Raw genomic sequence first — 14,987 nt, 5'->3', positions numbered from 1 at the left:
ATGAAAACATAGATCAAAGAAGGGGATAATTAGAGATAGGATAGGAGAGGAGAGGAGGAGAGGGGATAATGGAGAGGTTTATCTTTTCGTTTGGGACCTCAATTGTAATTTCAATATACAGAATGTTATTCTGAAGGACAAATCGCATTGTAATGAGGAGTGAATTTAATGATTAATATATAATTTGCGTTTCTAGTCATTCGGACATTCTGAGGTAGCTCAGCAGTATTTGATGGTGGCTAGGGCCCAGTCTCTGGTGGATATTAGTGTTGTTCCCTATTTGATACTTTTCCATTTCCTGTAAGGTTATTCTATTTTATATCTTTGCATTTCCTATGAGTTTATTCTGTTTTATATCTTTTGATTTCCTATGAGTTTACATTGCAGTTAGTTTACTTTCCTTTATTATGATCTCATGTACTTCGCAACTTTGTCATTTGATTTCATTTATGCTCACTGTAGGTTGAATTAATTATCAGTTAAGACATTGTTTTTTGGTTGATTATGATAAGAGTGTGGTTAGTATAGAATCAGCTGAAATAGATTGGTTAATACCACTAAACTCTCGGTTGACATCATTTCCATTCGAATTGCTTAATTGAGATAGAGTGTGATTCATATATAATCAGCTGAAAGAGATTGGTTAATGCTACTATGCTCTCAGTTGATTTTATTTTCAATTGAATTACTTGCTTCAGATTTGATTATGATTTCAGTTGAAGATTAATTCTTGATTCTTGGATGTAATATTTCCGTTAACAATTTCAGCTTGGGTTTTTATAAATGCATCCGTTTACTCTTGTATCAAGTTTTATAGTTCAACTTAGAAAGCATTACTCTCTGGATTTATAGCTTGCACATATTGTGTACACTCTTGAAACAAAAAGACTTACCCAGGTTGATAATTAATGTGAGGAAATTAGGAGTTTTAAAAGACACCTATTAGCACCCAACAACGACCCTACCTAATGGGAAGACACTTCAAGGTAAAAACAGATCATGATAGTCTTAAATACTTTTTAGAACAAATATTATCTTCAAAAGAGAAGCAAAAATGGGTCACAAAGATGTTGGGTTATGACTTTGAAATCATCTACAAAAATGGGAAGAAAAATGTTGTGGCAGATGCACTCTCAAGAAAGGATGAGGATGTGGAAGCATTTCTTTGCTCCATTTCTATTATCAAACCAGTTTGGATAAAAGAAGAAAGGGATGAATGGAAGAATGACGAGGAAGTGTGGGCACTCATTTAAAATATACAACAAGATCCCAGTACATCCGATACATTTAGATGGAAAAATGATTCGTTATGGTACAAGGATCAGTTATACCTATGTAACAATTCCCAACTCAAACAAAAGATTCTTAGGGAATTGCTCACCTCCCCCTTAGGAGGGCACTCAAGATTTCTAAAAACCTACCACAGGTTTATGAAGTATTTTTTCTGGGATGGCCTTAAATCAAATATTCAAAAGTTTGTGGCAGAATTTCTGGTTTGCCAGCAAAATAAAGTTGAAACAATTAAGACCCTAGGACTATTACAACCTTTATCCATTCCAATCCAATGTTGGGAGGAGGTTTCAATGGATTTTATCACAGGTTTACCCAAGTCCAAAGGAAAAAGTGTTATCATGGTGGTAGTTGACAGAATTACCAAGTATGAACACTTTTGTGCATTATCTCATCCATTTAAAAAGAGTACAGTTTCTACTGCATTTATGGAAACAATTCAAAAGCTACATGGAAACCAAAAGATTATTGTAAGCGACAAAGATCCCATTTTCACTAGAAAATTTTGGACATAATTGTTTTCTTGTCTTTGTACTCAATTAGCTCATAACTCATCTTATCATCCTCAATATGATGGGCAAACTGAGATAGTAAAAAAATGTTTGGAAGGATATCTTCATTGATTTGTATCTAATAAATAGGCACAATGGGTAAAACGGTTGCCTCTGGCTGAATGGTGGTATAACACTTCCTTCCATACTACAACAAAAATGACCCCATTTATGGCACTTTATGGATATCATCCACCATCCATCACATCATATTTAAGAGAAAATTATAAGGTTCAAGTAGTGGAAGATCACATCGAGCATCAACAACAAGTTCTCCAACTCTGAAAGGATAACCTCACCTTGGCACAGAATAGAATGAAACAACAGGCAGATCAACATCACAGCGAAAGCAGTTTTGATGTAGGTGATTGGATATTCCTATGGCTACAACCATACAAACAAATGACCCTCAAGCAAGCTAAGAAGGATAATAAATTACCACCAAAATATTATGGTCTGTACAAGTTGTTGCAAAAGATATGTACTATGGCATACAAATTGGAGCTTCCTGCAGCTTCTTGAATGCACCTGGTTTTCCATGTTTCATGCTTAAAGAAGGTTATAGGTGACAAGATTCCAGTTCAAACAATATTGCCAGAACTTGATGAGGAAGGAAAAATCATCCTGGAACCTGAAGCAATCAAAGAAACAAGAACTCGACAGCTATGAAATCGATCAATTTCAGAGTATCTCATTAAGTGGAAGAACTTACCCATTGAAGATTCGACATGAGAGGATGAGAATTTTATACAGAAGCATCCAGAACTACTCAAGTGTTTAGGACAACACTTTTTTGAAGGATAGGGGCATGTCAGTGATGAGCCCCAAATTTGGTAACATTTTGGGCTCATTTGGCCTAACTACCCTTGCTCAACCCTTCATTTTTCATAACTTATGCATCATTTTTAGTATATTTATGTCATTTGTACGAATAAGGGTAGTCACTATTCCTAGGTGGCTAACACGTGCTTATTTCAGGTTTTTTTTGACATTTAATGGAGCAAAACCACGCAGATGAGGGCTAGGAGACAGCCAAGATGGGGTTGAGGATTCGTAGGAAGGTTGTCCACAGCATTGAATGACCCTCCTCGTGATCTTCACCCCCAACTCCGAGCTCTGACAGCCACCACCACCGAGTTAGAAGGCAGCCAAACGGATTTTGAGGAAGCAGCAGTTCACTCCTAGTTTGGTCAGCCAAATCCCACTGATTTAGGAGGCCAGCTTGGGGCCTTGTAATGTATAAATGATAGGGCTTTAGCCTTCGAAAAGGACTTTTGAAACCTTGTTGCACATTCTGGATTACGAGCTGCTAGCTCTGTTTTGCTCTTTTGTAGCCATTATTGGCAGGTTATTTGACTTATGATTATCATCTTTTAATGGAAAGCAGGCAGATTTGAGTTCATTTCTGAGTTCTTAAAGGAGCCATAGCTCTCGGGGTTGGGCCCAACCTGAGAGCCTAAGGCCTCCTTCATTTGTATTGTTATCTTTCTTTCAGCATTATGTTTTCTTTCCTTTACATGCATTCAAACACAGTTTGCTGAGTTAGATTTCTTGGTGTGGTTAAGTAGGACATTGGTAGAAGACAGAGTTGCTTTAGCTGTTTAGAATAAATTGAAGAAGACTGGGGTTGATAAAAGTTCCAGAAAAGGGTTGCTTGCACACTCTTTTTCACCTCTTTCTAGGGGCTAGAATTGTAGACAATGCCACCCACCAAAAACATCGGTTTACATGTTCATGCAATATTTGATGCAATATCTTGTTTGTAGAAGTGTCCATGCGTTCAGATCTCTTGGAATGTTTCTTTGTTTCAGTACCATGCATGATTCTCCTTAGGAATAACGTTGTTGTTCATTGGTTTTGTTAAACAGTTAGAATAGGTTAATAATATTTCGGTTGTGTGCAGGACGTGGATGATTTGTTTCGTTTACACTGTGCAGCGCTACTCTCTCACTATCTTGTCTTTCTAAGTCATGCCCAGGCCAACTACTCGTTCCCCAATTAGACCCATTGTCTCTCAACTATTCGATTACCCTCGTTATTCTACCTTTTTCGGCCTTCCATTCCCTTTGCCCTCTTTAAGACAACCTAGCTTTGCACACCCCCTCTTCATCTCATCTCTCTGTCGATGAGTCATTACAAACTCCCCTCCTACCTCCCTATCCATCCATGCAGCCTCTTCCACTCACCCATCACCCAAAAATCCGATTGTAGAACATCCTGTAGGAATTACTAAACTTCCTGTAGAAATTATGAACATCCTGTAGAACCCCTGCAGACTTCCTGTAGAAGCTCATAAACACGGTTGCTTGGCATCCAAACTTTGTGAAACTCTCTGAAAGGATGTTAGGGACTCCTTAGACCCTCTCTGAGCCTTCCTGACCTCTTCCAAGCATTTCCCTCCTTGATCTACCCCTACACAGTAAAGATCCAGTTAGAAGCACATGCATAATAATTCCAACAACTTGAACAAAAATACAAAAATATGTTCTCTTCAGATCAAAGTAGTCTAGACACATGCATCTCACCTTCCTAGAAGTAATGGCATCTCTTTCAGTAGCTTTCATTCTCTCCTTTGCATCAGTAGGACTAGCTGGTAGAATTAGGGTTTGCTAGGGTTTGTGTTTCTTGTTGGCTTTCAGTTCCTTTCTGTAGTAGGTTAATTTCTTTTGAGTTCGCTTTCGTTCATCGGTTAAAAAGCTTCTTCTAAGAGCTCATAGAAGTTGGCTTGAGCCCTAGCGGACTTGTGCCAGCTGACCAAGTGACAGTTGCGGCAAGAGCTAGTACTTGTGCATACAGCACCGTCGCTTCCAAGTTTGTTACGAACTACCAGGTTGATAAAATTAGAGAAGGAAGCTCCAGGAGTTGTAGCATTATTGCTACAATACTGGAGCCCACCATCCTTTTTGGCAGCGTTGCCGGGGAAGCGTCAGAGTATTAGTGATTGTTGCTTTTCTTCTATTTTCCTACTCTCGCCTTCTGCTAAGTAGTTTATTTCATTTCCATTCTGCAAAAGTAGCATAAACATTTCCTGCTTTCATAGATTAACATTTCAATTCCGCAATTTCAATTCCTGCAAGCGTAGGTTAGCATTTCAATTCTGCAAGCGTAGACTAGCATTTCAATTCTGCAAGCGTAGCTTAGCATTTCATTTCTTCAATTTCATTTGAGCAAAATAGAGTAGTTCTTTCATGCTTTCATTTCAATTCCGCATTTCCATTTCAGCAAGATAGTTAGTTGTAGTTCAATCTGTTTTAGTTTTGCAGGTACCAAAAAAAAACAAAAGCAATCAGAAGTCTTTTCATTTCATGCCTCGTAGAAACCGAGATAAAACAGGCAAATTCTTACCCAACACCCCCACCACATCACTGAGTCACCCTTCTCTCTTCTTTGGTGATAGTGATCCAGAAGAACCTATAGGTGAACCTCTTGAGATATACGAAGATCCTATAGCAGAAGAAGAGTTAGAGACCACTCCATCTGAAGCTATGGCTGACAATAGGGGAGAAGATGAGAGAATTGAAGGTGCCTTCCCCATCCGAGAGACCAATGGAGACATGAAAATGAAGAACATCAGTCCCTCCGCTTTACCTCACTTCCATGGACTGACTACTGAAGACCCTGATACCTTCCTATTTGAGTTTGTTGTCCTTTGTCGAACCTATGACTATACGGAAGATGAGCAGAAACTGAAACTCTTCCCCTCAACCCTTAAGGATGCAGCACTACGCTGGTTCATGGGCTTACCTGGGAACAGTATCACCACTTGGGCCCAGATGCAGCAAGCTTTCAATACCAAATACCGGGAATACTGTAGGTCCAAGGAAACCAAGGGAGAAATCTTTCGGATGACCATGGCGAATGATGAGTCCTTAGAAGATTACGAGGAAAGGTTCCAGCTTAGCTATAAACGAGCCAGGTGCACACTTGACCCTGAATCTCTTAAGTTGGTCCTGCTCCGAGGAGTCCCTGAAGACCTCTTAGATACCCTTCACATGCTAGCTGGAGGAGATATTTAACAACTGCCTTATGAGGACATAAAGACTGTGTTTAGAAACCACTCTAGGGCAGCCCGAAAAAGAGGTAGAGGAAACCCCCTCTCAGCTGGTATTCCTTTCTCCAAACATGAGTTTGCAAATCAATTAGAGGATCTCAAGAGTGAGGTGAGACAGACCATCGCCATGCAACTGGATACATTCCGAATCCAGCAGAAGAAAGAGGAAGCTGAGAGGGCTTTGGCTATCTTCTGCCCTAGGTGTACAAGGAAACACCCTAAGAACGAGTGCCCATTACATTCGGTTGAGGTATGTTTTGTCTGTGAGGAGGACCACCCCACAAACCAATGTCCAGCCTTACCTGGGCTTAAAGCCATGTATCAAGGGACAGAAGCGCCCACTGAACCTCTCTATTTCCTCAACCAAAGAAGGCCACATGGACCTAGACCTTACCAACAGGGGATGCAAGGGACACCCCAAACCTATTACAGCCCCAACCAATCTGCTCCTATGCCTTCCTGGGGATCTCTTGTTCATCCTTCCTAGCCTATACCTCCTCCATGGTCTTACCCACCTCAGTACCATACTCAGCCCACTACTCCTCCATTTCACTCACATGCCCAGCCACAGCCTCAGTGGAATGCACCTCAACTGGGGTGGAGGCCCCAGTACAACACTCCTCTCGCCATTTTGCCTCCACCACCGGCTCAACCATAACCATTACCTCCTGCTCCTCCCAGGCAGCCCCAAATGCCTGCTCAACTGAACCCGAACCCCAACAACAGACAGGCCCAGCAGGTATATACTGGGGAAACATCATGCCCTACCTATGCTGTGGAGATCCAGGAGATCAATCTGCGATCTGGAAAGACTCTTCCGGATCGCCAACCTCCTCCCCCAGAGGACGAGGAAGATAAACAGGAAAGTGAACCAAAGGCCATTCCACCCTTTCCTGAGAGACTAACAGCCACCACACAACCCAACCCAGAGGAGGATGAGCTTCTGGGAGAGCTCAAACAGTTGTGTGTGAAAATACCACTTCTCCAAGCCATCAAAGATGTACCGATATACAACAAACTGGTTAAGGAAAAGTGTTTCAGACATCCAGGCAGGCGAAAAAGAGATGCTTCAACCATCAATGTCATAGGACAACTGTCTGATCTTATGTTGGGACAAGTCATCTGCCCAAAGTATTTGGATCCTAGGAGTCCTGTAGTGGATGTCCACATCAATGGCACCATCATACCTCACACATTGATTGATCTGGGGGCTGCCATTAATGTGATGACTAGGGATACCATGCTCAAACTCAACCTTCAGGGTTCCTTGAGAAAGACCTCGACAGTCCTACAACTAGCAGATCGCTCCACCGTGACTCCCGAAGGGATCGTGGAGGATGTCTTGGTCTCGGTTGACTCTTGGGAGTACCCTGCTGACTTCTTGGTTCTGCAACCAAAGGCAAAGCTTACTGGATACCCTCTCATTTTGGGAAGGCCTTGGTTAGCCACTGCAAATGCTTACATAAGCTGCCGTGCAGGAAACATGACCATCAAAAATGGTCCTATGTCCAAGCAGCTAGTCCTGTACCCTCCTGCCCAACCCTCATTAGAGCATGACTTACCACTTTGGTTGGAGGAAGGAGAAGAGGATGAAGTGTACTCAGCACCTTTGTGCACCCTAGACACCACTAGGGGAAGCCTCCCAACCGAGGATGATTTGATTGAGACCTTGATCCAGACTCCACCTCCCAGTGCATTGTCCGTAGAGGAATTGGTGGAGGATGCCCAAGGCAGCACCTTAGTGGACCTGTGTGTGACCGACCCCGTCACTCCCAGAGTCAAAAATATGGAGTTCGGCCTTGAGAGAACGTTAAAGATCAGCTCCTCCCTATCTCCTTCCCAGGAAAAGGAGCTGTGTAGTCTGTTGGCCAGTCATCTAGATGCTTTTGCTTGGAGCTATAAGGAGATGAAAGGAGTCCATCCTTCGGTCTGTACCCATCACATCTACATCAAAGAAGGCTGTAAACCGGTTAGGAAACCCCAAAGGAGAATGAATCCAGCCCTGAAGGACATCGTCAAGGAGGAATTACAAAAACTGTTGGATGCCGGATTCATTTACCCCATCTCGGATAGTGAATGGGTGTCCCCTTTGGTGTTGGTTCCCAAGAAAAACGGGAAGTGGAGAATCTGTGTGGACTACCGAGAACTGAACAAAGCTACCAAGAAAGACCATTTTCCTCTACCTTTCATAGATCAAGTGTTGGATGGACTGGCAGGAAAGAAGTTTTTCTCTTTCCTGGATGGGTTTAGCGGGTACAACCAGATCCAAATCAGCCTGAAAGACCAAGATAAGACCACCTTCACTTGTCCTTGGGGTACCTTTGCTTACCGAGTTCTTCCCTTTGGGCTATGCAATGCTCCTGCCACCTTCCAGAGAGCCGTCTTGAGCCTCTTTTCTGAGCTCGTCCATGATTCGGTGGAAATCTATATGGATGACTTCACTCCTTATGGGTCCAACTTCCAGGAAGCATTGTCCAATCTGGGAAAATTCCTCACCAAGTGCATCGAGATGAACCTGTCCCTTAGTCCTGAAAAGTGTGAATTCTTGATGACTGAAGGGACCGTGCTAGGCCATACCATTTCTTGCCAAGGGTTACGGGTGGATCCTAACAAAATTGCTCTCATCAAGAAGGTTCCACCTCCTCAGAAGGTAAGAGATGTTCGAAGTTTCTTAGGATTAGCGGGGTATTATAGGAGATTCATTAAAGACTTCAGCAAGCTGGCCTCGCCATTGTTTAGCCTCTTGGCAAAGGATGTTGAGTTTAAATGGACTGACGATTGTCAGAAGGCTCTGAATGAATTAAAGGACAAGTTGGTGTCTGCCCCAATCTTAAGAGGTCCAAACTGGGCCCTACCTTTCCACATCCACACTGATGCCTCAAACAAAGCCATAGGGGCAGCCTTAGGACAAGTTGAAAAAAAACTTCCATATGCCATCTACTTCGTCAGCAAAAACTTATCCAAGGCAGAACTGAATTACACTGTAACTGAGAAAGAATTCTTGGCCGTGGTCCATGCACTGAACAAGTTCCGACATTATATCACTGGCTATCAAACATGTGTACATACTGATCATGCTACAATTAGATATTTAATGAATAAACCAGATGTGAATGCTCGTATTATTAGATGGTTACTTTTGTTGCAGCAGTTTGATTTGACTATCGTTGACAAACCAGGTAAAGAGAATGTTGTTGCTGATTTCTTGTCTAGATTGGATTTACCTACAGATGAGGATGGAACAATGGATGACCAGATGCCCGATGAACATCTGTTTGCTATTTCAGTACTCTCTCCATGGTTTGCTGATATAGCAAACTACCTTGTTTCAGCACAGTTCCCTTCGCACTTATCCTCAAGAGAAAAGAGCAGAATCGTCAGAAAGAGTGCCTCATTCACTTGGATCGGGGGCAACCTGTTCAAGCTTGGCCCTGATCAGATCTTAAGGCGTTGTGTAAGGGAGGAGGAAGTCTTTGATATCCTCCTCACCTGTCATGACGGGCCTTGTGGAGGACATTTTGTAGCAAAGAGGACTGCCTTCAAAATCCTGCAGGCAGGCTACTATTGGCCCACGCTTCATCAAGATGTCAGAAGATATATCAGTCAATGTGATCGATGCCAAAGGATGGGGAAACGACTCCAAGGGATGAAATGCCTCTCCAACCTCAAGTGACTCTTGAGCCATTTGAGAAGTGGGGTATGGATTTTGTGGGTCCAATCAATCCTCCTTCGAGGCAGAGGTCTTACATCATTGTGTGCACAGACTACCTGACAAAGTGGGCAGAAACCAAGGCAATCAAAGCAGCAACAGAAGAAAAGGTGGCCGAGTTCTTAAGAGAAAACATCTTCTACAAATTTGGCTACCCAAGAGAACTAGTCACCGATCAAGGAAACCAGTTCACCTCCAACTTAATTGAAGACCTGCTAGCTCATCACAAAATCAAGCATAGGACTTCCACCCCCTATCATCCTCAAGCAAATGGGCAGGTGGAAGTCACCAATAGAGCATTGGAAGGGATCTTGACTAAGGTGGTGAGCAGCAGTAGAAAAGATTGGGCAGATCGCCTGGTTGAGGCCACATGGGCTTACAACACCACTTGGAAGACCACAACCGGCTTCACACCTTATGAGCTGGTCTATGGGAAGAGAGCTCTGCTATCAATTGAATTCGAGTACAACACTTTGAGGATGGCAGCTCAGCTGGACCTGGATCTCAGCCATGCCCAACAAGAAAGGTTATTGCAGCTGAATGGATTGGACGAGCACAGAATGTAGGCCCTTCTTCACTCAGAAGTGGTTCAACTTCAAAGGAAGGTGTGGCATGACCAACACCTCAATGACAAGCAATTTCAGCAGGGAGATTGGGCACTGTTGTATGATTCCAGGCATAAAGATTTCAAGGGGAAGCTAAGAACCAGATGGCTGGGACCATATGCAGTGGAAAAATGTAATGACAATGGATCTGTTCTTATTTGGACCATTGATGAGGAGGCCATCCCTATGCTTGTCAATGGGCATCGGTTGAAGATCTACTGAAAGCCTTTGTCAAGACAAGAATTCATCAAAACTGTGGAAAAATCAGTGCTGGTCATCGAGAAGGGTTCTGCCTTTGTTTTGGGCATACCCTGAAGATCTTAAAAAAAAAAAAAAAATAATAATAATAATAATAATAATAAAGATCCTTGGGTGAAAACCTCTCTGGGGCTCCCAAGGCAGATGGTAGGGGTGAAAACCTCATAGAGGCGCCCCTGCTGTCTTTCAAAAAAAAAAAAAAAGGGGGTTTGAAAAAGACCCTTGAGTGTAAACCTCTCTGAGGTGCCCCTGCTGTCTTTCAAAAAAAAAAAAAAAAAAAAAAAACAGGGACAGCAAGTTCACAATGTGGCAATGCATGCAGGTTGCAGGTATTCTATGAAGGAAAAGAGGTCCCTCAACTCAAAGACAAGGGTCCTTATTATGCTACCAGGTGACCTCACCAGCACCCCCTCCGAAAACACTCATCTTCTCCAAGGTCTGGGCACGATTTGATCACAGCTTAGCCTTCTACAGGAAGCTACAGACTTTCTACAGGAAGTTCTGTATTTCTATAGGAAACTTCCTGTAGAAGTTTTGGACGGCCCAGAACTAATTGTGTGGGGAGATCTAACGACCGAGGTTCGGCATGGAGGCATGCAAGCTACTACTTTCTCCATCACACACTGCTGTCACCTCCTTCTACCACCCCAGTTGCCATGCAATGAAAATACCTGCACAACCAAGACAAGAACAGTGAATTATCAGAGGAAGCGCTTCTCAAATAACTGAAAACGATGCAGAGATACCATACAATGCTTATCAAAGCCATCCGAGGGCCCTGCGATCGTGACTGTGATGCCACCGCCTCCGCTGTCTCAGCATGCACCCGAGGAAGAAAAACTGCTACAGGACATCCTACAGGAATCCCGTAGCAGTTCATCTAGCTAGGGTGTACACCATTAAATCGCCTGCAACATGCAATAATAGAGCGGGCACATGCAGCCGAGTCACAAGCTTTGTCATCAGTGGCAGTCTGCAAGGAAGGACCCCTGGGCCTGTGCAAATAGCAGCAGCGAGCAAATTTAATCACCATCGTCCTGAAACCTGGAAAATCATGTCGCGGCCGCACAGGTAAGTGCCTCGCCCTTTCTTTCGTCAAATTACATGAATGAATGGTTGAGCAGTCGAATGGCCACTCAACTGGCCACGACGACCAGTCAAATGGTCTAGTCGGATTTGTAAAGTGGTGGTCGTGGCAAGAAAAACGGGTAGTGGACACGTGAGAAGCATCCAGTCGGGGAGAAGCGCGATTTAACGAAAATGGCGGTGACAGATCTGCGGGGAATGATGCGGCAGTCGGGGAGATTTGCAGTGAATGAGTAGGTGACGTCGTCCAACGGTCCGGTAGGGACAGCTCACTCCCGCGCCACGAGTTTGGCCGGGATTCAAATCTATCAGCTAGATCGCCACCACACGCATTTATCATCAGCCGTTTTGAAGTCGAGTGAGCGTCCAAATTTCTCTTAAGCTCGTTACTCCAAGTCTTCAGCTTGTTCGAATGTCTGGTAGCGGCACAGAAGGCGCAGAACCACTGCCGTGCTCCCCAGAACCCGTGCGTTGCTTCTACAGGAAAACTACGCTACAGGAAGCTCACTGCCACGAGGAAAATTGGTCCCTTCACGTCAAAGGTGGCGAATTGGAAAAGGTAAGCCTAAACCTGTTCCTCCCATGCAATTGGTTTAAAGGGTGGCGAAGTCGAAGTCTTCAAAAATGTGAAACTACTGTCTGGGCATAAAACTGCAAGCATCATCTTCCGTTTGCATGAATTGTCATCGAAGTGTATGTTTTCTACAGGATGTGATTTGTAATTAAGCCCTGTTAAGGCTCATCTGTAGATAGTCTTCGCGAATTGTGTGCGTGGCAGAGGTGTAGTTCTACGCTCTGTCCCAAGGCTAGTTTTTGATATGCACCCGCCACCTCCAGCTAACATAGCAGGTTTTCACCATGCTGGGTGGATTCATCAGAAAGGAACCGACCGACTCAAAGAAACTAAGGGAGAACCTGGAGGTGGTAGAATTGTTCACTCGGGCGCAATGGATGTCGTTCTGCGACAAACTTCAAGGTTATGATGATGAGGTGGCAGAGGAGTTCCTGCGCGCGTTGAAACCAAAATCAAAAACGCTGGCCACCGTCAATTTCAGGGGTTTGAGTCTCAGACTCACCCCACAATTCATCAGCAGAGTCACTGACCTCCCAATGGGGGTACCATGGGACAAGGAGGAGAGGAAATTAGGCCAAAAGGCTAAAAAGGAGTTCTTTCCACCAGAGGAGCAATTCTCAGAGGATAAGAACGGGGTTCGCAGAACTAGCTTACTGCAACTTTGGAGCGAGGTCAGCCTCCAAATTATGAAATACATCACATGCGAAGGACGGTTCAGCATTGTGTATGGGTACCATTTCCGACTACTCACTGAATTGAGACATCAGATGGACCTACCTGCAGAAAACAAACTAAGTATTCCCTACTTTCTACTGCAGTCTATGACTGAATGTGCCACCAAGTTAAAAGAAGGCACGCCAGACCAGGTAGCCCATCATGGGCTCATTAAGCTCCTCGTGGAGGATGCACTTAACACATACAAAGTCCCTCTCTCGTGGGAAGCCTTCCGAAATCTGACTAAGGATGGCGATACAAAAATGTTGACCGAAGAGCTTGTTCCTCCAGCAGCGAGGAGAAGGAGTCAGTACCCACAGAGAAGAAGGGAAAAGGCCAAGAACCCACGGCCAAAGCACCGAAGAAAGAGCAAAAAGGGAAACAAGAGAAAAAGGTTGCCAAAGAGAAGGATGACAAATCCACATTGACACCCAGGGAGAAAAGGTTACAAAGTAGGGTGGACAGGACTGAGCAAGTCCACGTCAGCAAAGGCACCTCGACAGCAGCCTCAACCAAGTCAAAAAGCAAAGCACCCGCAGTCAAACAAGCTAAACCGGTGCCACCTGTTTCTACAGGAAAACCGAAAACGGCTTCTACAGGAAGCCAGAAATCAGCTGATACAGGGCCTTCTACAGGAAGCCCTGAGAAAAGAAAACCAAAAGAAAAGAGAGCCGAAATTCTTGCAAGGGAGGCAACAGCTGTGCTGGCCGCCCTTAGTACACCTCCTAAGCCGAAGGAAAAGCGAAAGAGGGAGATCCCTCTGTATTTTAAGGCCCGGAGAAGTGTGAGAATCAAAACAGGGAAGCCACAGCCTCCATCCAGCAGCCCAATTACTATAGAGGATGCCCCTACTTCGCCCAGGGAGAGGTCCCCCTCAAAAATATCAGTCACTTATGAGCGGGGGAGCCCGAAGACGACCACTTGGAAGGAGAGGATGGACCGGTTGGCCTCAAAAGCCCGGCTACAGGATGTTGAGGCTGCTCTACAGGAAACCTTAGCCCGGCTTAAGGAGACAGAGAGAATGGAGGGAGAGGCACCCTCATCACCTCCGAGGGAAGACGAAGTAGAGCCGCCAAGAGAAGAAGAGAAAGAGCATATTCCGGAGCCTAGTCCTCAGCCAAGTCTGAGCTCATATTATAACTTCTTAGAAGCTGGGAAAATTATCCCACAAAAATTCACTGTACCGCTTTTCTTTGCATTGGAGGAAGAAAGGGTGAGAACCCACACGTGGATGAAAATAGCCAAATCAAAAGGTGTGGCAGATATAGGCCCCTTGGAGGAACAACTCAAGGAGGCACGAAAAGAATTAGCTATGGCTAAACACGTGGCAAACTGCCAGCGGGTGTTACTACGGGAAGAAAACGAGAAACTTAGACTGCAGCTACAGGAGCTGAAGAAGGAAAAGGGCACACCCTCAGGGGACACTACAACAGAACAGCAAGGCAGGGAAGGACTGCAAGTCGGTTTTGGGGAGCCAACCTCGCATCTACAGGAAGGGGAACTGCAAGCACAAATCAAGATACAAGCTCTCAAACAGCAGTTGCAGCAAAAAGAGGCACAACTGGCTTGCATGGCCAGTTGGGCCATGGATGCTCTACAATGCAGACAACCGGCCAAATCTTATGGCCTGTACCTACGAGACCAGTGGCTGCAATATCAAATAAATGCATTAGCACAAAGGGGTATCTCCCAACTCCAAGACCCGCAACAGTTCACAGCATTATGTAATAGCAGCTCATCAGAGGATAAGGCCAAACTCTCGGAGTTCTATCTCCATAATTTGGCCCTTTCTAACGTGACTACATGGGAACCCAACACAGTTGTAGGGGATATGCAATTGATGGCATTTGCCTCATGGTTGAACCATGAAGAGAAGAGGGCAGCAGAAGTCAAGGAAATCATGGACCGAGAATTGCATGAGCCACTGCTGATCAGAGCAGAGCCAGGGGATCCCACTGCGTTGATAACGACCCACCAACACTTAGCCACCAACCCTCACACTTTATTGAAATATATGGATCAGCAGGCACAGGCCATAGCCCATTTCGAGGATATGGAGCGACTATTAGGGGACAACTGTGTTGATGCATGCACCCGCCGATGGAACTCATTGTCCCACAGCCTTAAAATCAGAGAATACCATACTCCA

Source organism: Pinus tabuliformis, chromosome 5_1 (genome assembly GCF_031772625.1).
Source record: "Pinus tabuliformis cultivar Carrire ecotype Pingquan chromosome 5_1, CPIR1, whole genome shotgun sequence".
Lineage (NCBI taxonomy): Eukaryota > Viridiplantae > Streptophyta > Pinopsida > Pinales > Pinaceae > Pinus > Pinus tabuliformis.
This window is presented reverse-complemented; position numbering follows the sequence as displayed.